Source organism: Sinocyclocheilus grahami, unplaced genomic scaffold, assembly GCF_001515645.1.
Source record: "Sinocyclocheilus grahami isolate Dianchi unplaced genomic scaffold, SAMN03320097.WGS_v1.1 scaffold410.1, whole genome shotgun sequence".
Classification (NCBI taxonomy): Eukaryota; Metazoa; Chordata; class Actinopteri; order Cypriniformes; family Cyprinidae; genus Sinocyclocheilus; species Sinocyclocheilus grahami.
The window spans coordinates 228080-255402 of NW_015505589.1; the positions used below are offsets into that span (position 1 = coordinate 228080).

The 27323-nt window shown below is 36.5% G+C and overlaps 1 protein-coding gene across 3 annotated transcripts in view; it reads left to right on the forward strand.

Annotated features, from left to right (window-relative positions):
- The window catches only part of slc12a5b (solute carrier family 12 member 5b), a 67252-nt gene that overhangs the window by 1121 nt on the left and 38808 nt on the right, over positions 1 to 27323 (forward strand). The window lies entirely within an intron of this gene.

Here is a 27323-nt window from a genome sequence, read left to right on the forward strand (position 1 = left end):
TATATATATATATATATATATATATATATATATATATTAAACATAATTAAATTTAGCATCACTTAATCAACTTAAATATATACATTTATACCAATATAACTTATTTTTATTGGTTAAATCAGGTAGAAATACCTCTTTAAGGTAACAATTGCTGGTTACCAGTTTTTACAGTGCATGAAGGAATTTTACATATTCATTTTTCACAGGTGTTTTACTCCTATTTTGACACCTGCATTGCATTGTGTTTTTTTAGGGTTAAAATTAACAGATAATGTCCTTGCAAAAAATTACCAATACCAGTCATTTTTCTATAGATGTTTTCTTACAGTGTAGAGGACAAGACTGCTTGTCACAGCTCTTCTGCTTGTCTGTCCTTTTCTCAGTCTGTCTCTCTGTTTCTTAATCGTATTTCGTTTCCGCAGGCAGTGGATTCGGCTCCCTGTGTCTTAGATCCTTGGGAATAATTGGAGCGTTTTAACAAAAGCAGACCTTCGGTGCATTTCATGTTGTTAACCTCTTGGAAAAGGGGAAAGGGGGTCTTAGATGCAAGATCTCAGTCTCTAAAAGAGCTTCGTGCCTACAGGTACAGCTCAGCTCTAGCCCGTGAGAGAGGAATTAAATTAGCTTGTACCTGACCTCTTCTCGCATGCGTTCTTATCAGCCCCCTGCAGTACAGCAGAACCTGCACTCATTAGTGCTGAAACGATTTGTGTGTTTCACACATGTTACAAATTGAGGCAGTTGAGCAAGCTCTCTTATTAAATGCACCGTGGTATAAGTGTCATGACTGGATTGCAGCGGTTGTAGCAGAGACTCTGTCCGTGGTGCTGAAATGGATGCTGATTGAGCTGCTGGTATCAGTGGAGCTCTCCATGGTTCTGAAACAGTCAGCGAATGCATGCATTGTGAATGCAAACCCATTCCGGGCCCACTGTCACTGTTAGACTGATCTGTTTTGTGTAGACATGAGTGGAGCTGGCTGCAGACTGCTGCATTATAGCTTTTGCTTCTTTTCAAAGGGTTTCTCTCTCTCTCTCTCTCTCTCTCTCTCTCTCTCTCTCTCTCTCTTTCTCTCTCTCTCTGCTTCGCTTCCTTCAAAGTCCAATGCTGCCCTGAATTCTCTCTCTCCTCCTCCCATCAGGGGGTAGGGACAGTACTGCAGTGGTGCTAATGCCTATTTGGTCATAAAATTCATGCTTGGAAGCTCACCAGCTAAAGCTGTCCCAAAACAGTCTTGTTCTGTCATTCTCATTTTGGGGGAATTAAAAAGCAAGACAATATTCTCTCTTGAATTTAAACTCAAATACATTCAGTATAATTGAATTGTAATGAATGACTGAATAAAAATAATATAATATAATATAATATAACTGTTTTACTTTTTGCTTTTTCCTTTAAGAAGGAATTCAACATGTTAAGATATTTGTGTAAGTAAGGGAATAAATCAAAGGGGATTCAAAATGTTAAGATCTTTGTAAGTAAATAAATTTAACCTTTTTTTTTTTTTTTTTTTTTTAAGATTAGCAAAACAAAACTTCTTCAAAATCTTAATTTTCTTATTTACTTATCTATAATAGTTTTGTCTAATCATTTTATCTGATTCCAGACATTCAAACTATTTTCCTTTGTACAGTATACTACCCAGCAAAATGTTTTTAAAATTAGTGTATATCATATCTTCAAGTTTTTGCATTCCTTTGTTTTGCATTCTTTGAAAAATAGCTATTCATCAAAAAGCACTTTAAAGTTGTTTTCTTGCAACCATGCAGACAATGAAAACATGTTTGGCTGTAAATATGTTATTTTTTCCCTACTATCACCATCTGACAGTGTTTTAAAACTCACAGACTTGTCGGCTTTATGAACTTTCACTGGAGAGAATGCCATTCTTTTGTCTAATGATTTTTCATTTAACAGCCAAGCTGCACTATGTGAAATGCTGACTTCTGTGAACAGTTAGGTTTGATAAAGATACCATCAGCTCTTATGTGTTATTACCAGTCACAAGTTTTAGCAGCTTCACAGATAATGTGCATTCTAATGACAGTCACTGTGACAATGCAGTTACATCACTCATAGAGCAGCCTGACACATTGAATCGTTTCAGACCTAAGGTGCATTCTCTCGGTGGATAATGAGGTTTGAGATTGCATTATGACACCGGTGATCTTTGGCATTTGTTAGCAGTGAAGAAGGCTGGCCTAGATTAGTTGAGAAATTGGATGGTAGGCAGAAGGAAATTGATTGTTGATCGACTTCAGAGGAACACATAAAGACCCCATCAAATCACAGCTCCAAATTATACACACGACAGTGAGCAAAATGATATATCGTCTCACTGGGATTTGAGCAGGTTCCGTTTAAATGTAATGTTTTTGAAAAATGTCTCATGTTCACCAAGGCTGCATTTGCTCGATTCAAAATACTGTAATATTGTGAAATATTATTACTATTTAAATAACTCTTTTTTTATTTGAATATATTTTAAAATGTAAGTTATTCCTGTGATGTCAAAGCTGAATTGTCAGCATCTTTACTGCAGTCTTCAGTGTCACATGATCCTTCAGAAATCAATCTTTTTAAAAGAATTCATAAATCAAAATTATTGCAAACCTTTGGCCATATATACTGTATGTGTGTGTTTCTGTTATTAATTAGAGATGGGTGGATTAATTTTATATAATGCAATGTAAAAAGGAAAGGAACAGGAAGATGGAAAAGAAATATATTCTGTGAATAGCGTACACTGATGGCTGCTTGTCCTTGTGGTGAAGTCTCAGGTCAAACGAACATCAGGCCAGATGGCACAGACCTGTTTTAACAGCCGCAGACACATTAAAACATAACAGGACCATCCTAAATTAGGAACATCTAGAGCACTAGCTGTCCTCAAAAACCATACAGACACTAACAGAACAAGTGAGAACTATTTGTTCTTAAGCAAGCTTAATTACTTTGGCATTGCCAAAATAATTATACAGGAACCAACTATTTTTACCTAACACGACCTAATGCATTCAGGTTGCTTTGGTCATGTAAAAATATTTTGACTCGAATAAAACCAATTTAAATGCATGTTTGGGTTCCCTTACAAAACACTTTGCAGGCAGACACAGCCATCATCAAAATGCCATGACGCACTCTCTCTTTGAGAAAAAAAGGAGCTGCCAGAAGTCATACGTTATGTCAAAACATACAGTAATGTCATAATACTCCACTTTTACATAAACCCTGAATCCAGTAATACATTCTGCTGTATTATAAACTGTACCATGCAAAGTTACCTCATAAACTCATAAAGTATAAAAATATATTTGTAACTCTGCCTCACACAGATGCTAGTAAATACTATTACACTTCACTGCAGGTTGTTCATAACTGGCATTTGATAAAGACAGAATACAGTGTTACTGGATCTGTTTGATGCAAGGTTTTAATCAACACTTTATGTGTTAACAACAGCTCCTCTCCGCCAATCAACTCACGGCATTTAAAGCTCATGTAAGTGTCTTTGATAGACAAGCTGCCACAGTCATGACAAGCAATAAAAAGGCAATCAAGAAAATGTATTTCCTGTCAACTCATTGCTTAGATCCATGCAGAGTCGGTGTCGGATGCTTATGAACAAAATATCTTTGGGTGGCTTAGCTCTGAGCTATTGTATTCATTAACAAGTAGACTGTTGTGATAATTGGTTGCAATTTATCTTTTAAGACCATCTGGTTATGTTACAATCAACTCACGGCATTTAAAGCTCATGTAAGTGTCTTTGATAGACAAGCTGCCACAGTCATGACAAGCAACAAAAAGGCAATCAAGAAAATGTATTTCCTGTCAACTCATTGCTTAGATCCATGCAGAGTCGGTGTCGGATGCTTATGAACAAAAATATCTTTGGGTGGCTTAGCTCTGAGCTATTGTATTCATTAACAAGTAGACTGTTGTGATAATTGGTTGCAATTTATCTTTTAAGACCATCTGGTTATGTTTACGTCATTTTAAAATGTCAGTTATATTTACAATCAGTACTGTCTTTTTCAGGCTCATGTGACATTTACAACTAAATTGGTAATACCTTTTAAATTTAAATTATATTTTAGGTAGTAAGCAGGATGCAGAACTGTAATTCAAATTTGAATTTCAACCTTTTGAATTTGTATTCAACTGAATTTCAATTTTAAATGTAAATAATTATTTATATATCAGGAAATAAACATAACCGCAGTCATAATTCATGGGGTAGGTGTGTAATTCATTTGTTTTAGGGTCGGGGGATGTAGTTCTTATGTAATTGTGGCAGTGTAGTGAGTATTATGTCACTGCAAAAGACCATGCATTATATAAGAATATTTCCCTAATGCCACATAAAGGATTTTTTATGCCCTCCTGTAATCCTGCTGATGTATTTGCCCTTGATGGATGGTTTTGTTAAGTTGTCATGGTCAGCTGTCTCTGGCAGGTGCCTGGGAAGCCATTTTAGGGTGAGAACAGTGGGGAGGGCAGAGGCTGTGAGGTGAGACATGCTAAAGAAAAGAGCAGTGACAATAGTCTGAAGAGAAAGGAGGAGATGAGACTTCATACAGAGTGGAAGTTATAACTAGGTTAATCACATGTTCATTAAATGCTGTTCTGTTAAGAACAGTTCTGTTGGTTAGCTTTAAAGAAACTGCATTATGTAACAAGGAGCATCATGAACAAAATCTTCTCAAAGAGGCGCCAGTACTGGTACTTCTTTCAATGACTACTAGAAAAGATAGTTTGGTGGTTTAACTTCCATTGGGTATGCAAAGGGACAGAGGTTTAAATTATGATTTGTAACCTATAAATGTCTGTACTAGATGGTGACACAGGAGTGGATTTTCAAACCTCTCCCATCCCACTCCCACACAAAAAAATCCCGTCCCATCCCAATCCCACGAAAAAACTGGGGGATCGAAAATCCCCTCCCATCCCAATCCCTGGAGAAAGACTTCCATTCCCTCCCACTCCCGTGTTGTTGTTTTTTTTTTGGGCCGGAATCTGTCAGTTACAGTATGCTACAGATCACAGCATGACCACCTTAGTTGAATAAATGTAGTTTTTTGTTATTTTATTGAACTGAAAGCCATCTTAAACAATGCACAGTGTGCACTGCACACACATTACATTTCATGTAAATCATCCATGCTAACACATACTTTTTCTATTAGATTTTTTTATTTATTTTTTTAAAGTAGACATTTCACTCTCTATAGATGTTTTTTTTCATACACGGAGTTTTGAAGTTTCTCGCTCAAGTTCACAGAGACCGAGATGGCATCCTGTTTGCTTTAATTATTTTACAGAAGCGCAACGTTTCGTTGTTATTGTGAGTGCACACAAATAAATGTAGAGTCTTTACAGATTTGAAAGATGTATTACTTTTATCTGTATGACCAAAAATTGCGGAGAATTTTAAGAGCAAATGAGCGCACCGGCACCTCCATCTGTATTGCAGTGAGCGCTACTGTTCAGACACATTCTGCACAGACACTTTAATAGCGCACATACAGTATCTGTAGGTTAACATTAGATTGAGCGGCCATTTAAAGTTGCTACTACATACATCTTTCAGATGAAAAGCCATATTTGAGGTCGATGAATGATAGGTGAGCGTTTGGATGTCGCGAGCAAACAGGAGGAGAGCATAAAGAGACAGGGCAACTAGAATTGAGTTCAAAATTAAGATATACAGTTTATAGTTTATTTATATAAAAGGCATATTTGTGTATAAAGTTTGGTATCATAGTATTATTACGATTCCCGGTCCTGCCCACTCCCGCTGACATTTTTTCCTGTCCTGTCCCAATCACGTGATTAATAGTGATTTTGTTTCATGTGACCCGCGGGATTCCCGAAAAAAATGTCAGCCTCTAGTCTGTACTGAAATAACCATAAAATCAAAATTAATAAATCCTTTTTTTATGGGATATTGCAGAGTTTATTATCTATGCACATCATTCATATTTGTAGTTCATATGCCTATGTAATCTTTAATCTTTAGGAATTTTTTTCATAAGAATTCCTTTGAAACCCTCCACCTCCCCCAGCTCCACTGTCTAGATCTATATATATTTTCTGCTTCTGTTTTGTAAAAACAGAACCACTAAAGAGTCACCTATTTGTAAAGATGTTAGTCATTCCCAAACACGGACTGTGTGAAGTTGTGAACATAGCCACAGAGAGTTGGCAGCACACACACTCTGTATTTGACTTGCTGGTTAAGCATGAACACTCACTACAGTGATGTCCACAGAAGATTGAGCCTGTGTGATACTTACATCTCTGCCTTGTGTTACTGCAGATTGCAGAATGTAGTGCTGCTAATCTGCGCCATTTTTTATCTCATGCAGACAAGCAAACATATACCCTCAGAGTCTCTTTATTTGTGTCCACTGGATTGAGAAGAATTAAGTCTGTCTGGGGCTTCTGATGTTTGGAGGAAGTTTCTCGGCTACGTAACTGTGTGAGGTCTGCAAGTTCGCTCTTCTTATCGTCACCTTCCTGCTGTCAGTTAAGAATTCATTAAGTTTCACTCTGAAGTGCCAAATCATAGTAGGCAGTGGCCTTAAAAAAGTAATGAAATTGTTCTTGCATAACCACAATGAAAATTGAAGAGCGAGGTATACATTGAGCTGTGGTGCTCATGCAGATGATGCCAGTTTGAATTCCTAATTCTGTTCACGTACCTTCTCTGTCTTTTCTGGTTATTCAGATAAATAGGCCTACAGATCTGGTCCTTGAATCTGACGATGCAGCATTCCAAGATTACTGATATAACAGCCCAACAGCACTGGGAACTTTCATTGTTTGTATCATTCCATTTGTCCCTGTTTGCTCGTTTACGACTGTCAGTTTGTGCATTAGTGATACAGATTTTTCTGTGAGCACTATGATGGACTATGAAGCACTATGTTTCCCTGCCTACGTGAAAATGGATGAATAGATATTTCAATGACTCTTTCCGCAGGTTACATCATTTCATTCATTCAACCGATTCGTTTAAAAATGCTGATTCATTCAGGAACAAAATAAGTGATTTTCTGAATTCGGTTCCACATTTTTTGAAATAATAAGAGTAGTATATAACAAATTCAGCAATTAATTTAATGAGAGAGTCATTGAATCATTGTCTAAAGCTTTTTTTTAAAGAGTGGTGGTTCATTCAGGAATTAAAGTCTTAATGACTGATTCATTGAATCATTTACTCAACCAATTCATTCAAAACCACAGATTTTAATAGCGCAACTATTTTGGTCAGCGGAGCAAAAACACCCAACTTACCTGGCAATATTGTGTCTAAAATGTAACTTAATGTCAGGAATTCCTCTCAAACATTTAGTTTACTTTTAATTGCTCATGCATTCCCTAGGAATCAAACCCATAACTTAGCATTACTAGTGCCAAACACATCTGTTTTTAGCTACAGGAATGCTTCCATTTGCATTGCTGTCTTTATTGATTAAAGGTGCAGTCACACTTACCATTGTTTGGGAGATTTTGTGCCTGATATCCAGTCATTTAAATATAATTATGTGCAATCGTGAGGTGAAAGTATGGTTGTATTTGCCATTGTTTGCGAATTGCATATTTGCGTATTTGCAAATAGTGCAAAATCAAGACAATTTAAGAGGAATCCATGTGATTGGTAATGTCACATTAGAGCAAAAGATTTCCGCACACAGATTTTGCATCGAGTTGAAGTTGGTCAAGCAAATTCGTTGCAATGACCAACAGAAAACTGCTTGGTTTGAAAGTAGCTTCACTGTGAAATGCATTTCATACATCGCTACATTATTGCCAATAGACAATGGACCTTTTTTGCATGTGAAATTTAAAAAAAATTTACTAATGTGACTATACCAAAGCAACTGTTTGGTGTTAAAACAGCTAATATTCATATATTCAGTCACATTTGTCCATACACTGCTGAGAACAATAAATTACCTTGAGAGCAGAGATGGAAATGAAGAAATTGTACATGCTGTCCCTGTAAGTGCTGGATGAGTCAGTTTCACCCCAAGCGCACTGTGTGCTTTCTCCATTTCTCTCTCTCTTAATCTCCTATTCTTTCTCTCCCTTTTTCTCTCTCTCCTTTCTGAGTATGGTGAGGATCTCCTTTCTCATCTGGAACCATACTGAATCCCTCAGCCGGTTTTCATGCATGTCTCTCTCAGTTCTGTTCTCCATTTTCACTGGTCTGTCCCCTATATTCTCATTTCCTCTTTACGTAGGGAAGTTAGCTGATCAGGGCTTGTATCTTGTTGTTGCTATAGAATTTATGAATTTCCATGTTTTATTCCTCTGTCAGACAATGATGTCAATTTCATAGATTTTATTTATGAGAAATTGATGGTCTAATTGCTTTGTGTGTGTGTGTGTGTGTGTGTGTGTGTGTGTGTGTGTGTGTGTGTGTGTTTGCATGTATGTAGAGTCATGCTTATCCATGCAATACATGCAAAGCAACAGCAGTATTGCACATTTTTGACCTTGACATTCATATTGCACTAATCAGCATAAATCATGCTTGATTTTGCACAGTAATAATATAATTAGTAGCTCGTTTTTGCAGTCAGCATTAACATAGTATGACAGTTTAGTCTTTAGTCATCTTTAGTGACCTTTTCTACAGCTTTGTGTGTTGCATATGAAGGACTTTATTGATGTCGTGTTTATTTATCGTATTCACAGACACAACAGATTTCTAAGCGGCGCTTTGCCTGGGGTTTTGTGGCAGTTGACATGTTCGTGCGCAAGACAGTGACATATGACGTTCCATCCCATGTGCTAAAAGAAGCTGTGTGTGTGTTTAGTCCAAAACCATGTCCTCTTTCAACAGGACTGTTTTCACACCATGTGCCATTGAAGTCTGGTGAAGTCTGCCAGTATTGGCTCTTAACACTTTGTCCTGCTCTCCCACTCTGTGGGACGAATCTTTAATAGCCGCTCAGCTGGCTGGAGTTCCTTGTGCGGGTGCTGATCTCTGTAAGCTGGCCTGTTAAGTAGCAGTATTCAGGACTGTCTCAGACTGGTCTGACCTATGAACGCTTTAATGTCAGTGCAACCAGCGGCTCTTAAAAAAGGTAATTTGTGTGGTGTGCAGGGATGAACTGGCCATAGGGAACACAGGGACTTTTCTTAGTGGGCCGGTTCACTTGTGGGCTTCCTGTTAAAAAGGATACAATTTTAACACACCAGGTAATTATACAAAGAGTTAAAGGGAAGAATGTCCTTGTGGGTGGCATTTTTCAACTAACATTTTCCAAATCTCTGGTTATTTAAATATGACTGAAAACCTGGAAAGGGGTAATTAAATGTAACAAATCATGTAAAATGTATAATCTTTTATTGAAAAATGAAACAATATTTTATCAAACTTAATTTGATAATTGCCTTTTAAACAACTGCGAAGATATTGAAAACCGATGAATCAAAAGGTAATAATTGACTTATTTCTTAGCTTGCAAGTAATCAGTGAAGGGATTGATGCCCATGAGTGTATTCTGTCAATGTTTTTAGTTCTAATATTCTTACTGACAACAAGCAAGTTTTTGACGGACGTGATAAGGCATGTAAGGGGTGAACTGTTTGATTTTGGGGTACTATAAAACAAACTAGAAACATTTGAAATGCTTTTTGTATAGTTCATTATACATTTTGAATAGAAGTTTATTTCTTGGCTTAAATAAATGACGTTACTCACATGTTTGGCTTTTAATTTTACAGTCAGCTGTCAAGTTCTTTTTTTTTCTTTATTAAGGTTTTGAAGTTGTTTTTATCATCTCTTATAACAAAAATATTTTATTAAATCCATGAAAATGCACAGTATATTGTAAATAGTAGTGAAAAATCACTTTTAAAAAGTGTTGTTTCATTTTGACTAGTATAAAACCATTTGACATCACGCTTGTATCACAGTCTCCACAAAAATGTATTACGCACCAGCTGTTTTCAACATTGATAATTAAAACAAGGCAAATCAGTATATCTGTCTATATCTATATATCTATCACACACACACAAACACACATATCAGGTGACTTTGTGCAGAAAATTTTATGTTTGAAGGAATCACAATAGTAATGAAAAATCTGAATGAATCATGTGGATTTCAAGCATGAATGCACAATATGTCTGGTGCATTACATGCGTATCTGATATTGGTGTGTGTGTGTGTGTGTGTGTGTGTATTCTTGTGGCAGTGGCATGCACCATCAGGCAGTAGTTCTCCATTATGTAGGTCAGACTGCATGGAGAGAAAAAGATAGAGATCTGTGTTTGCTGAGCTGAATGCCATCAACACTGTGACTCTGTTTGCTTACTTATTGAATTGAAGTAAAAAAAAATCCAACCTTTTCATGCATTCATACGTTCAATTTAACCAAAAAAAAAAGAAAATCAGAGGTAATGTTTGAGTGTGCGCATGTCAGTGTGTACTGTATGTTTGCATGTGTGCTTGTATGCACAATTAAGGATATTTTCCTGTAAGGGGTAGGTTTAGGTGTAGGGTTGGTGTAGAGCAATAGAATGTACGGTCTGTACAGTAGAAAAAGCATTACGCCTATGGAGAGTCCCCACAAGGACAGCAAACCAGACGTGTGTGTGTGTGTGTGTGTGTGTGTGTGTGTGTGTGTGCAGGTGCATGGATGGAGGTGCAAGGTCAGAGATGCATTCCTGAAAGAACCCCCAACAATAGGCTTATAGGGATAGGCACTCAATCACACTGTTGGACTTGTATAATATGCTGCATATCAATTTATCATCAGAGATGTCACAGTTTTACCTAAGGCATGTGATTACAGATGTATTTGCTTTTGGATTTTAATATAATGCAGATTTAGGGCCAGATTTACTAAACAGGGCAAATTAGCATCACAATCGCATAAAAGTACAGATCGGAGTGATAAGTTTGGTTGATCTGCTGAGCAAATTAAAGAACACAGATGCAGCCAGATCATTTCCATAATGACCAATGCAATCTACCAAGAGCAGCGCAAATCAGCAGCTATCACAGCCATTTGAAATACAAAACTGGTTAAGACTTTTTTCATTAAATAATGGCACAAATACCAGTAAATTGTCTACCGCAAACCGTAGTACAGTAAATCACCTTGCCCTTCTCCTCCCATAAATTTTGTGTCTGAAAGGGAAAACAATGAACAATTCATTGGTACAAATGAATATGCAGTACTTATGGTTGCAAAAATATCTGTTGACACCTTTTTATCACTATTTTTTTCACCACATACCTTTAGTAATTCCTGACAATAGTTTTCTAATGCCAAAAGAAGGTATGCGCTTTTGCAAGCTGTTAGTAAATCTGGCCCAAAAACACATAATGGATCATAGAAATATCATAAGTTATCTGTATGGCTTTTACTCCAAGTTAAAAGTTTAATTTAAAGTTATAACGTAATGTAAGTAGTGACAGATATTTTCTGTATTGTAATGTACATCCAAGTAACACTGAATATCGATCCATTATACGACTCCAGAAAGAAGTCTGACATTTCGCTGGAAGATTGTGTTATGATATTTTGATTAAAAATGACATAAAAAAATTATACATATCCATGGAGGAATAATACACAATAAGAATAATAACACAGATTTAGAAAATAGAAATGAACTGTAAGTGGCTGATAATGTTCCCCTTCATTGGGCGGCTAACTGTTGTAACTGAATCACTGAGTCAATGAGCTGAACCCAACTCAGAATCAGTTCAATTAATCAATTAATCATTTAAATTGACTTTTTAGGATCAAATGATTTATTGAAAAGATCTCAAAAGAATGTTTTTTTTTTCGGACATGCCTGCTTTATTACTACCTCATCGGTTATGGTAATTTTGCATCTTTTTAAAGCTTAAAAGTCTTACAGGTTTTAATTTAAAACACACTGAGTAAATGAGAAAATGTATAGTACACATATCATGACTACTTTTATGCTACTTCTGTGCTGCCTTTTTAATTTGGAGCTTAGAATAGAATAGAATAGAATAGAATAGAATAGAATAGAATAGAATAGAATAGATGGGAGATGGTGGAATGGACTGCAGGAGAATGCGATGTCAGTGCCAGGACGAGACATTATGGGAGATTAAATCTGATCCATGCTAAGAGTGACCCTGTGAAGTGAGAGAGAGACAGAGAGAGAGAGAGAGAGAGACACTCGGCCTAGCTTATTGTATTAATAGCTGTCTGTGGGTGTCAATAGCTGTATATCAGATCTGGAGAGACTTTGATTTGATTTAAAGTTTGGCTGTTCAGTGGGTCAGTCCCTGCCCTTCAGTTACCCAGCACTACAATGTATTTTCTTAAGTATCTCCAAATGTGCATTCATATAACATTGTACGTAGTTTAAAAGGAGCTGTGGAACACAGGATTTTTCTTTCTCTTTTGGAAGAAACATCAACCATGAGCATATTAACATTAAACTGCCCACATCTGCATAACAATTCAATTCAGTATTCAGCAACTCGGCCCACCTAGTCACGATGAAGTAATCAGAAATTATTTCAGAGACACAAGAATAAAATACTAATTTCTAGATACATGGGAGGTTCAGCCATAATTAGCTCATTCCAGAAAATTTCAATCTTAACATGTACAGAGGCAATTTACACTACTAATGCTTTTATTACGCTAGGATACATTAAAATTATTAAATAATACATAAGTAATATTACAAAAGATTTTCTATTTACGATAAATAGCAATGCAGAATTTACGCAATGCGTGAAGTCATGCATGCACATTGCAGAGCTAGTGCAATACAAGCATTTATAGTTAAAAAGTATATAGTTTTTTTATTTTTTTTAAAGAATATTACTGATCGTTTGGCTAGATTAGACGTGAAGATCCCCGGCTGGGATCGTGTAGAGCCCTTTGGACCTTCAACCCATTGGCCTCAGTTTTAGTCTACCTATATGGAGAAAATTCCTGGAATGTTTTCCTCAAAAAACGTAATTTCTTTGCGGCTAAAGAAAGAAAGACATGAACATCTTTGATGACACGGGGGTTAGTAAATTATCAGGAAATTTTCATTCTGGAAGTGAACTAATCCTTTAAGGTACTGATATCACAAAATGCTATACAAAATAAAATGTGACAAAAGTGTATCATATGGCACCTTTAAAGTATAATTTATTGCAAATAAATGTTCTCAGGGTGGATGTTTAACCTTGCTGCACTGAAGGACGCGGTTTGACAGTGAAGGTATGTTATGATTAAGCCGTTGAATACCAGTCAACTCTTTGTTGTTACTAAGCAACCTGTTCCCTGGCAACGCTTTACTTGTCCTTCGGCAACCATTGATTTAATTCAGAATGACTGTTCCCCCTTCACTCCCATGCTGTGTCATCTCTAAGTCAATGCAAGTCTCGGGACCAATGAACCTAGACATTAAAGAATGTTCAGCATCCATCCTCTGCTGCAAGTGTTAAAAAATTGCTGCGTCAGAGCACCGATGCTGTACAGTATTCACGGTGCTTCAGTACAGCCGGGACTTTTTATATGGCCATGAATCTGTTCAGATAAGCAGCATCTATGAAAGGTGTATTTTGACTGGCAGACTGCAGCGTGAGGAGAGCAAGACAGCTGGGGGATTTCATCAAAAGAGTCTGCGACAGTAGAGTGGGAGGAAGATGAAGACAGAGAAAAGGAGGGAGGGAGACATTTCTCAGGCCAACAGCAGCACCTTTGCAGCTCTGCAGCACTTTGTGTGTCAGTACCTTCAGTGGAACATTAATCTGACAGCTGTGGCCGTGTGTCTGCGCGTGCCTTTGTACGTGTACGTGTGCGCTTGCGTTCAGGTGGCCTATTTACTGAAATTAGTGCAATATCTGGCATGCCACAGTCACCCACTCCGCATGTGGGATAATCCTAGTGAGACACACTTCTAGTAAAGCCTATGAAAGCTAGTGTAAACTGTCCATTTTGGGATAAATCTACCACGTGAGAGACACAACCTGTGCTGATCTAGTCTTTGCTGGTGTTTTAAACAATCTGCTAGTTAAATGGACCCATATTTAGTGGCATTCAGTTGTCACATCAAATTGTGCTATTCCTGTATTGTATCTCTAAGGCCATTTGTGTTGTAGTGAGCCTCATGGGTCTGTTCTGTATACTGTAGGCCTAGCTATGAGCCAGACCCTTGTGAAAAAGAAGTGCACTTAATTGTATTGAATGTGCACTTGCAGTGTATTTTAAATCTTAAAAGTATATTTTTTAAAACACTGTACTTGAAGATTATATCATATTAACTGGATATATGGCCGCTTAAGTATACTTGAAGAGAGTACACTTTTTAACACACTTGAGTACACTTTTAAAATTCGTAATATTATACTATATAATACATGACAACATTTTGACAGTGTATACCGCAGGACATCCCATGTGAAAAAGAAGTGCATTTGGACCTTCAACCCATTGGCCTCAGTTTTAGTCTACCTATATGGAGAAAATTCCTGGAATGTTTTCCTCAAAAAACGTAATTTCTTTGCGGCTAAAGAAAGAAAGACATGAACATCTTTGATGACACGGGGGTTAGTAAATTATCAGGAAATTTTCATTCTGGAAGTGAACTAATCCTTTAAGGTACTGATATCACAAAATGCTATACAAAATAAAATGTGACAAAAGTGTATCATATGGCACCTTTAAAGTATAATTTATTGCAAATAAATGTTCTCAGGGTGGATGTTTAACCTTGCTGCACTGAAGGACGCGGTTTGACAGTGAAGGTATGTTATGATTAAGCCGTTGAATACCAGTCAACTCTTTGTTGTTACTAAGCAACCTGTTCCCTGGCAACGCTTTACTTGTCCTTCGGCAACCATTGATTTAATTCAGAATGACTGTTCCCCCTTCACTCCCATGCTGTGTCATCTCTAAGTCAATGCAAGTCTCGGGACCAATGAACCTAGACATTAAAGAATGTTCAGCATCCATCCTCTGCTGCGAGTGTTAAAAAATTGCTGCGTCAGAGCACCGATGCTGTACAGTATTCACGGTGCTTCAGTACAGCCGGGACTTTTTATATGGCCATGAATCTGTTCAGATAAGCAGCATCTATGAAAGGTGTATTTTGACTGGCAGACTGCAGCGTGAGGAGAGCAAGACAGCTGGGGGATTTCATCAAAAGAGTCTGCGACAGTAGAGTGGGAGGAAGATGAAGACAGAGAAAAGGAGGGAGGGAGACATTTCTCAGGCCAACAGCAGCACCTTTGCAGCTCTGCAGCACTTTGTGTGTCAGTACCTTCAGTGGAACATTAATCTGACAGCTGTGGCGTGTGTCTGCGCGTGCCTTTGTACGTGTACGTGTGCGCTTGCGTTCAGGTGGCCTATTTACTGAAATTTGTGCAATATCTGGCATGCCACAGTCACCCACTCCGCATGTGGGATAATCCTAGTGAGACACACTTCTAGTAAAGCCTATGAAAGCTAGTGTAAACTGTCCATTTTGGGATAAATCTACCACGTGAGAGACACAACCTGTGCTGATCTAGTCTTTGCTGGTGTTTTAAACAATCTGCTAGTTAAATGGACCCATATTTAGTGGCATTCAGTTGTCACATCAAATTGTGCTATTCCTGTATTGTATCTCTAAGGCCATTTGTGTTGTAGTGAGCCTCATGGGTCTGTTCTGTATACTGTAGGCCTAGCTATGAGCCAGACCCTTGTGAAAAAGAAGTGCACTTAATTGTATTGAATGTGCACTTGCAGTGTATTTTAAATCTTAAAAGTATATTTTTTAAAACACTGTACTTGAAGATTATATCATATTAATTGGATATATGGCCGCTTAAGTATACTTGAAGAGAGTACACTTTTTAACACACTTGAGTACACTTTTAAAATTCGTAATATTATACTATATAATACATGACAACATTTTGACAGTGTATACCGCAGGACATCCCATGTGAAAAAGAAGTGCACTTAATTGTATTGAATATGCGCTTGTAGTGTGCCTAAAATCTTAAAAAGAGTATTTTTTAAAAGCTGTCATTGTAATTGCAGAGGTACATTTTACATCATTTTAATAACATAACGTTTTAACAATTTGTCATGCTTTTTTTGTCATATGTAATTTTAACTGTAGTGTCTTATTCTATTAAACGAAATGAAACGTCAGTTATTATTATTATTTAACAGTTATTAGTTATTGACGAAAAAGTCAGTTATTATAAATGTACTAAATTGCATACTTAGTAGTATATTTAAATATGTTGCATACGTTTCATTAGAAATTACAATTAAGTATATTTTAGTTACCATAAATGCTTGTCAGTACATTCAGCAGTACAGTTTAACCATATTTCAAAGACAATAGAAGAAATTATCAAATTATGTATAAAAATGTACTTAAAAGGATAGTTCACCCATAAATTAAAATTCTGTCATTAATTAAGCACCCTCATGTTGTTCCATACCCGTAAGACCTTTTAAGATATTTTTTTATAAATTAAGATATTTTTGATGAAATCAAAGAGCTTTCTGAACCTGCATAGACAGCAATGGAACTACCAAAAAGGCCCAGAAAGGTAGTAAGGACATCGTTAAAATAGTCCATGTGACATCAGTGGTTCAACCGTAATTTTTTTAGCTGTCTATGCAGGGTCTGAAAGTTCTCATATTTCATCAAAAATACCTTAATTTGTGTTCCGAAGATGAACAAAGGTTTTACAGGTTTGGAATGACATGAGGGTGAGTAATTAACGACAGAATTTTCATTCTTCAGTGAACTATCCCTTTAAGACCTACTTAAGTGAGTCAAAAAAGCACACTTAAGTTCAGGTAATGGCATTTAATATAACTTTAAACTACATTACATTTTCAGTTATTTGCAATTAAGAAGCAAGTACTGCCTGAAAACATTCAGTTCTCACTTAAGTATTCAAGTATGCTTAAGTGTGCGTCTTTGCGTCTATGCATATATGCGTAATAATATTTGTGTATTATATATTGTCTGTTTCACTACACTGATCCGCAATCACATTCACATTTATTGTAATGGCAGTGCTGAGGGATTTCTGAAGAACGTCACACACTGCAGCTGCAGTACTGCCTTTGGCTATGGTCTACATACACAGACACACACACAGCTGCGGTCCTCTCTGCGCTTCTGACTTGTGGTCTGGACAGTCATTATGTAAGACTTGAGTCACTGAATTGGTGGTGAGCTCTCCTGGGGACATGAAGGTTTGTGTCAATAATGTTCACGCACACCACACAAAGGATTTGAGGGCAAAGACTGTGAACGACCAGAGATTTAGACACAGAACAATGCTTGCCATTGTTGCACAGAACCTTTTGACTCTGACTTTAATAGCTCACTGCAAACAGACAAGTATTATAGAATGAAAGAGCCTATATACTGTATATGTTTCTGAACCCTTTGAAAATTTCTGAATTTCTGCATTGCTCATAAATTGTAGTCTAATCTTAGTTTAATGCACAGTTACAAACAAGCACAATCTGGCTATACTGATAATACACAAACAGTAGAACTTTTCACATGTTTACTGAATACACTGAGCAATCATTCACAGTGTAGTGTGGAAAAAGTAAGTGAACCCTTGAATTCCGTTTGCCTTGTAGAGCCTACTGTTCAGTTACTTAAAGATCCTTCTGGGTTGTCTTAATTGCACAGCTCTTTAGCTTATGCCTCAGCATCTGAATTGGCTTAAGTTCAGGACTCAGAAAACCACATATTTTCTTGTCATGAACTGCTGTTTTTACATTCTCCACCTTTAAACTTTTAAATTCCTTCAAATGAGCATATATTAAAACAGAAAAGTGTTATTTTATATTATAATAATACTGGTTTTGCTGTATTTCTAATCAGATTCTGAGTTGTGCCTGAATTGTGAGATAAAAAGTCACAGCAACCTATATTTTTTATATACAGAATTGCAAGATAGAAACTCTTGCCATTATTTTTGTCCTGCAAAATGCTGAGTTTACATCATGGATTTAAAATCTTAATTGCAACTTTTTATCTCACAATTCAGCCTTTTTTTTAGGGGGGTGCAGAACGCCATGATATAAACGCAGAATTGTGAGATATAAACAAATATGAGTTCTATTTTAATATATTTTGAAATGTATTACTGAATTTTCACTTGGTCCTTCTGAAATCATTCTAATATGCTGATTTGCTGATCAAGATTACAATTGTCAAAATTATAGTAGATTTTTTAGGCCAGTTGTGCAACCTTCATAAAATTGGTAAATTGGTGGTAAAATATGGATCAATATAATTGAGTGTGTTTCAAGACACAGGATAAAAATACATAAATAAATAACCTAGAATTTAAAATGGCAGGTAATTGTTATCAGGTTGCTGAAAGCTGGTGGATTCCCCCAGATTTTCCATCATTCCGTCACCTGAAAATGTTTGAGAACTTCCACGATAGTCAAATGTCTTACTATGCAAGACTGGTCAGCCTTTGGCTCTGAAACACTAATTTAGATCCACCTCAAGACATTCACAGCACATACAGATGAGCTTATGACATGAGATAAATGACTGCTGGTCTGCTCACTCTGGAGGGCTTCTCAATCAAATCTCCACCATATGTCCAATTCTGTGCTCGTGAATTCAGACAGTTTGTATGTTTTGCCTACACTGAAGCCTTCTACCATTAAGTTTGTTTGGATTAAGCCAGTTGGCATAGTGTTAGTTTTCTTTGTCACCAACTCCACATTGCCTGCTCCACGAATCAGCACTTTTGGCTTGAGGATAAATGCTTGTATATTCAGTCCAACTACTGAGAGAAAAAAGCATTTAAAAGATACACACCAAAACAGACCTGTTAGATATGTCATTTTCCCAAGTCTAGGTTAATTTCCTCTGCATTAAATACACTTGAGAACTGTGAAAGAGAGTTGACATGCCTCAAGCTCTTCTCTTATAATGTCTCTATTTCTCCACCTTTGTTACTTCTCTTGTCAGTTTTCTCTAAAACAAAGTCTCTCATTGCAGCTTATTAGCAGACATCATCTTTAATATTTCAGGTCTTTAACTGTCTTTTATCATCAAAGCTCCTGAATCTGAGGATCAGCAGTTATTTAATTAACAGTAATATCTTTTGTACAGTCGCTGGTTTCTTTTCTACTTTACTCAAGACTAAATGGATGTGACCCAATATCATGGTGAAAAGGGATCCGCGTAACAAACAGGAAATCTGGGGATTAATCCTGTTTGGGTTATTTTCTTTGACTCCGCCTGTTCCAGGATTGACCCTGATGCTGTTCTTATGTTCTGCCCCCACTTTCTGTCTAGATCTGATAAAACTTGTGCTGGAACAACTCGAATTTGGTGTTGATAAGGACAAGGCCATAGGTTCGATTCCCAGGGAACACAATGGCTAATGAAATCTTGAATGAATTGTAAGTTCTTACAATACACACTAAATTCGTTGGTCAATTCACCTTTTGGTGCTAAATCTTGTTCTGTACACAAGAAGAACATAGTTCAGTAATTTAAGGGAGTGACAACTGTATTCTACTACCGAAATGACTCACAAAAAAGTGAAATTCGTGCAGTGTGTACAAAAACGAACTGAAAAAACTAGTTGTTAATTATGCATTTAGACATACATCAAAGTTGTGGTGCATTAAATCACAGGGAACGAAGTATATCTTGACTCATTAGCATTGCCTGATCTTGCTAGGAAAAAAAATCCAAATCCAAATGTGTTATCTTGGGAAAAAGCCCAAAACAAGATATCGCGTCCTGCACCTGCCTACTTTATTAACTCTATAAACTGGATGAGCCGAGCCCAAACAACAAGCCTAAAGCACAAATAATCATCACTTATAGTGGACATGGCAACCCTTTGAGAGCATGCATTTATGTTTGCAGCCTTCCAAACATAAACAAAACATGGCGCCTCTGTTGGTGATTTAGTTAAGATAGCCGAACATAATGAGTCTTTGGTAGCTGTAATATTACTTTGGTCAAAAATAGTGAATACCAAACACGAGACAGCAAAACGCTACTATGATTACAATGATGTCAGTCATGGCAGTTTCGAGAGTGAGTTCGGTTTTGTATACACACAAAACGATAATTCAACAGATTCACTCCTGTATTTAAAGGGATAGTTCACCCAAAAATGAAAATTCTGTCATTAATTACTCACCCTCATGTCGTTCCAAACCCGTAAGACCTTCATTCATCTTCGGAACTCAAATGAAGATATTTTTGATGAAATCTGAGAGCTTTCTGACCCGGCACAGACAGCAACACAACTACCATGTTCAAGGTGTTGAAAGCTAGTAAGTACATCAGTAAGATAGCCCATGTGACATCAGTGGTTCAAGATGAGCGAAGGTCTTACGGGTTTGGAATGACATGAGGGTGAGTAACTAATGACAGAATTTTAATTTTTGGGTGAACTATCCCCTTAAAAACTTTACAGTGTGTATGTGGCCAAATACTCAGAGAAGATAAATAGCTTCTCTAAAGAAGATTCTTAGATCAAACATGACTATCACACCCTAGATGATGCATCACAGTAGAGAAAACCTGTCAAAACAGCGATTTAAAGAAACCTTGATGCTAATACATCTGACACCCATCCTGTATAATCACTGATGTGTTGACTGGCTCTTAAAAATAAAGGTTCTTTATTGGCATCTGTGGGTTCCATGAAAAATGTTTAACAACGGTTCTTTTAAGAACTGTTCACTGAAAGGTTCTTTGGGGAACCAAATATGTTTCTTCCATGGCATCACTGCGAAAACCCCTTTTTGGAACCTTTATTTTAAAGAGTGTGGAGGATAATTTGCGAGAAACATAAAATTCTGGGTTATCAGGGCAAGCAGTAATTGCAGTTTGGCTCTCTGTGTATATACTAGATAAAGGCCTTTGTCCTAAGGGAAGTGCCATCATGATTAAAAAGGGATATCATTTAATGCTACTTGCGTAAAATAAGGAAAGAGTAGAGTGGAGTGCTGTTTATGAAACAAAATAAATAGTTTTCTGAAACACAATCCCTCTTTCAGTAAACAAAGATCAGTTACATCTTTGGCCATGACCCAGAAGTGATGCAATGTAATTGATTTCTTCTCAAGAGACCAGATAAGATTGGCATTATAGAAAATAGAGGATGTATAAAAAAGGCAGCAATGAAAAGAACCTCTAGGGAGTTGACTGATTTTTTTTTTTCTTAAATACTGAAATGGGTAAGATTTATCTGGACAATTTGGATCATATTTTATTATTTTCTACATCGTATTTCTGTATTCAGTAGCATGTACATTCCCCTCTTACTGAACCTGTTAACTATAACCATTTTAGTTTAGTTTTCATCAGTGTAGTAACAAGTTTTTATGATGTTTTCCCTAGTAAAAAAGTAATATATTTAAAATACATTTATTTCATACTAAGTATAGTTCAAATCTATTGACATATTTACTGACATATCGCTCAAGACTTTCTGATGTAAAAATTATAATTAAACATTATTTGGAGTACTGCTTCTGCACAATGCACATTTCTTAAAATCAAGCCTAAAATGTGTTTTAATGCCACCATTGATGAGGATTGTTTGATATTTGAATAATATCGGTCTTTAAATGCAAGATATTTAAACCTGAAGTATACTTGCAGTAGTTCCGCTTTAGCATAATCAAATATACTTCAGTATATCTTTAGTTGGACCTAAGAACTTCTTCCGTACAATTAAAGTGCATTAAATACAAAATTAGTTGTTCCAATTTAGCAGACTTAATAAGTCAATGAATAGCATTAATCAATGAACAATTAAAATTAAGCAAGCAAATAAACGACATCTCATCTATGAGGGAACCGAACAAGAACAAGAAGATCCAACAAATTCTAGGACTTCTGGATGCAGCATCTCTTCCCTAATGCAAACTGACCATTTAACAAGTGCCTTTTACCACTAGGACAAAACGGAAGTAAAGGAGGCTTTACTTGAAGTAAACCGAATAAGACGTGTTCTGTGAGTCATACAGTGACACCGAGGTGCTTTAGTGAGGACCGTGTTGTTTTCCCCAACAACAAAACATGAATCACTAAAGTTCTGAAGGACCTGCTGAGCCAAAAGAAGGTGGTCTGAAGACAAATGGAGGCGGCAAAGAGGATACAGGAAGACATGAAAATGGTACTCGAGATAGGGGAGAAATGATAACAGCACAAGCGTGATTGCAAACTTTGTCAGAACAGCATGAAGGAGGTGTGGAGTGGGATGAAAACCATCACCGACTGCAAACTGGATAGTAGCCATGCATTAAAGCAAAGCTTGCTTTCGTCAAATTTGGTTTTCAGTTGCCCACTATAACTCTTTCATGCAGTGAGGACACTGAAGCCTCCATCCCACTCCCTCAGTCTCAGCCTGGCTATCTCTGCTGATCAGTTGTGAAGGGAATTGAGGAAGATCCACACAGCGGCACAGCCTGATATAATCAGCCTCAGGGAGCTCGAGACACAAGCTAACCAATTCTGCAGGCTTCTCAAACACCTGCTCTCTCCTTCAGTTTGATAAAGGTGCTTCAATTCAGGAGCTGACAAAGATGACATTCAGCCTTAGGGAATATATAGGCTCTCCGATCGTGAAGTCCTTTAAGGGGCTGGACCCGAAATAGCTCGAATTCCTGGTCGTCTAAACTGGATTCATTGTAGCTTGATGGTCTGATCTTTATGCTCCAGATAGGCCCTCTTTTTGCCCACGTTTTGCCCACTTCTGGACTTTGGGTTTGTCAAAATTTTAAAAAATTCTCGATGTTCTCCACATTTTGGGTATTTCCCCTTCTGATAAAGAAAATAAATGTACTGAATATTTTGACATAATAATGTCAAATTAAAAGCTTTACTTAGAAGCACATTTTAAATTATGTTTTAATAGTCATTCTTTAAAGAAGTACATTTATTTTGATATGTTTACTAACCTACTAAATTACATGCAAAGTAGTTGATTATAAATTAACTAATGTGTGATATTCAATATTACATTTAAAGATATTATTTGAAATGTAGCTAAATTGCAACTTTATCATGACAAATAAGCATGTTTGTTTGCAATTACAAACATATTTGTATGCATGACAAATAAGTTTCGATAGAAATGACATTCAGGTATATGAGTATTACGAAATTACGTTAAGTCCTATTTATGTCGGTCAAAAAAGCACTGCTAAGTTAATCTAAACTTAAACTGTAAACAGTTTAATTTAATTGCAAAAAAAGTGTCTTACAAAATAAGTACAGCCACAATAAGTGCTTAAGTGTACTTCTTTGTCATAAGAGTCAGCACATGGATCCAACACACCATAAGTATTTAGAGGTATGAAGTACTGAATGTGTTATGAAGTACTAAATACTAAATGTGACCACACAAATACAAGAGAAAGAAAAAGGGGCAGGCAAAACATAAAAAATTTAAAAGCAGATTACTTTGATGTCATGGGCTGAAATGGGCTTTACAAAGTAGATTTTAAAACTGTGGATTATAGAAAGGCAAAGGTGCTTAGAGGGAACGAGTGCAGTGCTGTCTTAATTTCACTGAACATTCCCATATTAACAACAGATGTATCTGAGCAACATGGCTGTTTATTTGTAGTTTTTGTATTTTCACTTTTTATAGTACACTGGGGCTTTGACTTTTTATTGCTCAATTTTATTGTTGTTTTATATTAGTTTTATGCTTTCATATTAAATGTGCTGCTGTAACAACAATTAACCTTTCATGCAGTGAGGACACTGAAGCCTCCATCCCACTCCCTCAGTCTCAGCCTGGCTATCTCTGCTGATCAGTTGTGAAGGGAATTGAGGAAGATCCACACAGCGTGCCAAGCATTAGTTTAATTGCTAGCATTGTAAAGAAGCAGCAAACAACAACTAGTCAGCAATTAGTTCCTTGTGAAAAAGAAGTGTGCTTGCTTGTATTGAATGTGCACTTGCAATACTATAAAATCTATTTATAAAATTATACTTTATTTTATATTACTTTTTTAAATGTACTTAGTTGTGTTAAAAAAACTAAGTCATGGATTTGTACTTTAAGTATACTTAAATTGCCTTCACAAGCGTGATTGCAAACTTTGTCAGAACAGCATGAAGGAGGTGTGGAGTGGGATGAAAACCATCACCGACTGCAAACTGGACAGTAGCCATGCATTAAAGCAAAGCTTGCTTTCGTCAAATTTGGTTTTCAGTTGCCCACTATAACCCTTTCATGCAGTGAGGACACTGAAGCCTCCATCCCACTCCCTCAGTCTCAGCCTGGCTATCTCTGCTGATCAGTTGTGAAGGGAATTGAGGAAGATCCACACAGCGGCACAGCCTGATATAATCAGCCTCAGGGAGCTCGAGACACAAGCTAACCAATTCTGCAGGCTTCTCAAACACCTGCTCTCTCCTTCAGTTTGATAAAGGTGCTTCAATTCAGGAGCTGACAAAGATGACATTCAGCCTTAGGGAATATATAGGCTCTCCGATCGTGAAGTCCTTTAAGGGGCTGGACCCGAAATAGCTCGAATTCCTGGTCGTCTAAACTGGATTCATTGTAGCTTGATGGTCTGATCTTTATGCTCCAGATAGGCCCTCTTTTTGCCCACGTTTTGCCCACTTCTGGACTTTGGGTTTGTCAAAATTTTAAAAAATTCTCGATGTTCTCCACATTTTGGGTATTTCCCCTTCTGATAAAGAAAATAAATGTACTGAATATTTTGACATAATAATGTCAAATTAAAAGCTTTACTTAGAAGCACATTTTAAATTATGTTTTAATAGTCATTCTTTAAAGAAGTACATTTATTTTGATATGTTTACTAACCTACTAAATTACATGCAAAGTAGTTGATTATAAATTAACTAATGTGTGATATTCAATATTACATTTAAAGATATTATTTGAAATGTAGCTAAATTGCAACTTTATCATGACAAATAAGCATGTTTGTTTGCAATTACAAACATATTTGTATGCATGACAAATAAGTTTCGATAGAAATGACATTCAGGTATATGAGTATTACGAAATTACGTTAAGTCCTATTTATGTCGGTCAAAAAAGCACTGCTAAGTTAATCTAAACTTAAACTGTAAACAGTTTAATTTAATTGCAAAAAAAGTGTCTTACAAAATAAGTACAGCCACAATAAGTGCTTAAGTGTACTTCTTTGTCATAAGAGTCAGCACATGGATCCAACACACCATAAGTATTTAGAGGTATGAAGTACTGAATGTGTTATGAAGTACTAAATACTAAATGTGACCACACAAATACAAGAGAAAGAAAAAGGGGCAGGCAAAACATAAAAAATTTAAAAGCAGATTACTTTGATGTCATGGGCTGAAATGGGCTTTACAAAGCAGATTTTAAAACTGTGGATTATAGAAAGGCAAAGGTGCTTAGAGGGAACGAGTGCAGTGCTGTCTTAATTTCACTGAACATTCCCATATTAACAACAGATGTATCTGAGCAACATGGCTGTTTATTTGTAGTTTTTGTATTTTCACTTTTTATAGTACACTGGGGCTTTGACTTTTTATTGCTCAATTTTATTGTTGTTTTATATTAGTTTTATGCTTTCATATTAAATGTGCTGCTGTAACAACAATTAACTTTTACTGTTGCAATTATCACTCAACAGAGACCATTAGCATTTTAAAAAAATGTTTCTGAGCCATATTGTAACAGCATATGAGCTCAACGAAGAGCCAACACCCCAACTGTGGAAGTCAGACAAAGTCAAATATGATAGACAGTCTGTTTTGCCAAGCATTAGTTTAATTGCTAGCATTGTAAAGAAGCAGCAAACAACAACTAGTCAGCAATTAACTTTTACTGTTGCAATTATCACTCAACAGAGACCATTAGCATTTTTAAAAAATGTTTCTGAGCCATATTGTAACAGCATATGAGCTCAACGAAGAGCCAACACCCCAACTGTGGAAGTCAGACAAAGTCAAATATGATAGACAGTCTGTTTTGCCAAGCATTAGTTTAATTGCTAGCATTGTAAAGAAGCAGCAAACAACAACTAGTCAGCAATTCGTTCCTTGTGAAAAAGAAGTGTGCTTGCTTGTATTGAATGTGCACTTGCAATACTATAAAATCTATTTATAAAATTATACTTTATTTTATATTACTTTTTTAAATGTACTTAGTTGTGTTAAAAAAACTAAGTCATGGATTTGTACTTTAAGTATACTTAAATTGCCTTTTATTTCATTTATATTATCTGCAAATACAGTTTTTAATTATACTTTATTTTTAAAAATTAAAAAAACTATTTTATGCTAAAGTGTACTTTTTTCACAATAGCTGCTAAGCTAAACTGCATGAAATAAGAACATGATGCTCATGTTCTGCTTTAGCCTGCTCAGCCTACACATTTTGCTCATCACTAATTAGCATTTACTTATTTAGTCTTTGATGGGCTGTATATATGAAATATGCATAAAGTTACCATGAATTTCTTCCCTTGATCTGCTGTAGGCTTTGACTGACTCATCATGCTATAATCACACACGCTGATGTGCAAGCGTCGACTGGTATGAAGAACAGGGAAGTGCTATAAGTATGGACTGATGCACTAATAATTTCACCAAGCTTAGCTATTAGCAATATTACTGACATATTAATACTAACTTATCATTTAGCTAGTACTTTTACAAATAGGTGACTTATATTACACGTAGAAACAGCCTAGAACAACATGGCATTACGGGACAATACTGATAAAAATGCTAATGAGTGAGTGATCTGAATAATTCATTCAAGCGACTCATTCAAAACACTGATTCGTTCAGCTGAATCATTCACTCAACCAATTTGTTCAAGACACTGATTCATTCAGGAGCCCTGCTGTGTGTTTTGCTGTGGATATGTTGGCAAATATTTTTGCTGGTGGAGTAAAAAATTGACAAAGTGGCAATATTTGGTATAAAATGTAAGTTGTATAATATTAACTTTTTATTTGTTGAACTGTTGTATGAAAGCAGTATCATAAACGTGTTTATGCACCGCAGGTGTGATTCAGCTATATTGCTAGTGTGATATTGCTTAAATATAATTTGATCGCATACGATATTAGTTTATGGCTAATAACGAATAGAACAGGCCAAGAGAGCTGGCCTGAGGTGTGTGTGTGTGTGTGTGTGTGTGTGTGTGTGTGTGTGTGTGTGTGTGTGTGTGTGTGTGTGTGGTGTGTGTGTGTGTTTCGTGTGTGTGTGTGTGTGTGTGTGAGAGAGAGAGTGTGTGTGTGTGTGTGTGTGTGTGAGTGAGTGGGTGTGTGTGTGTGTGTGAGAGAGTGTGTGTG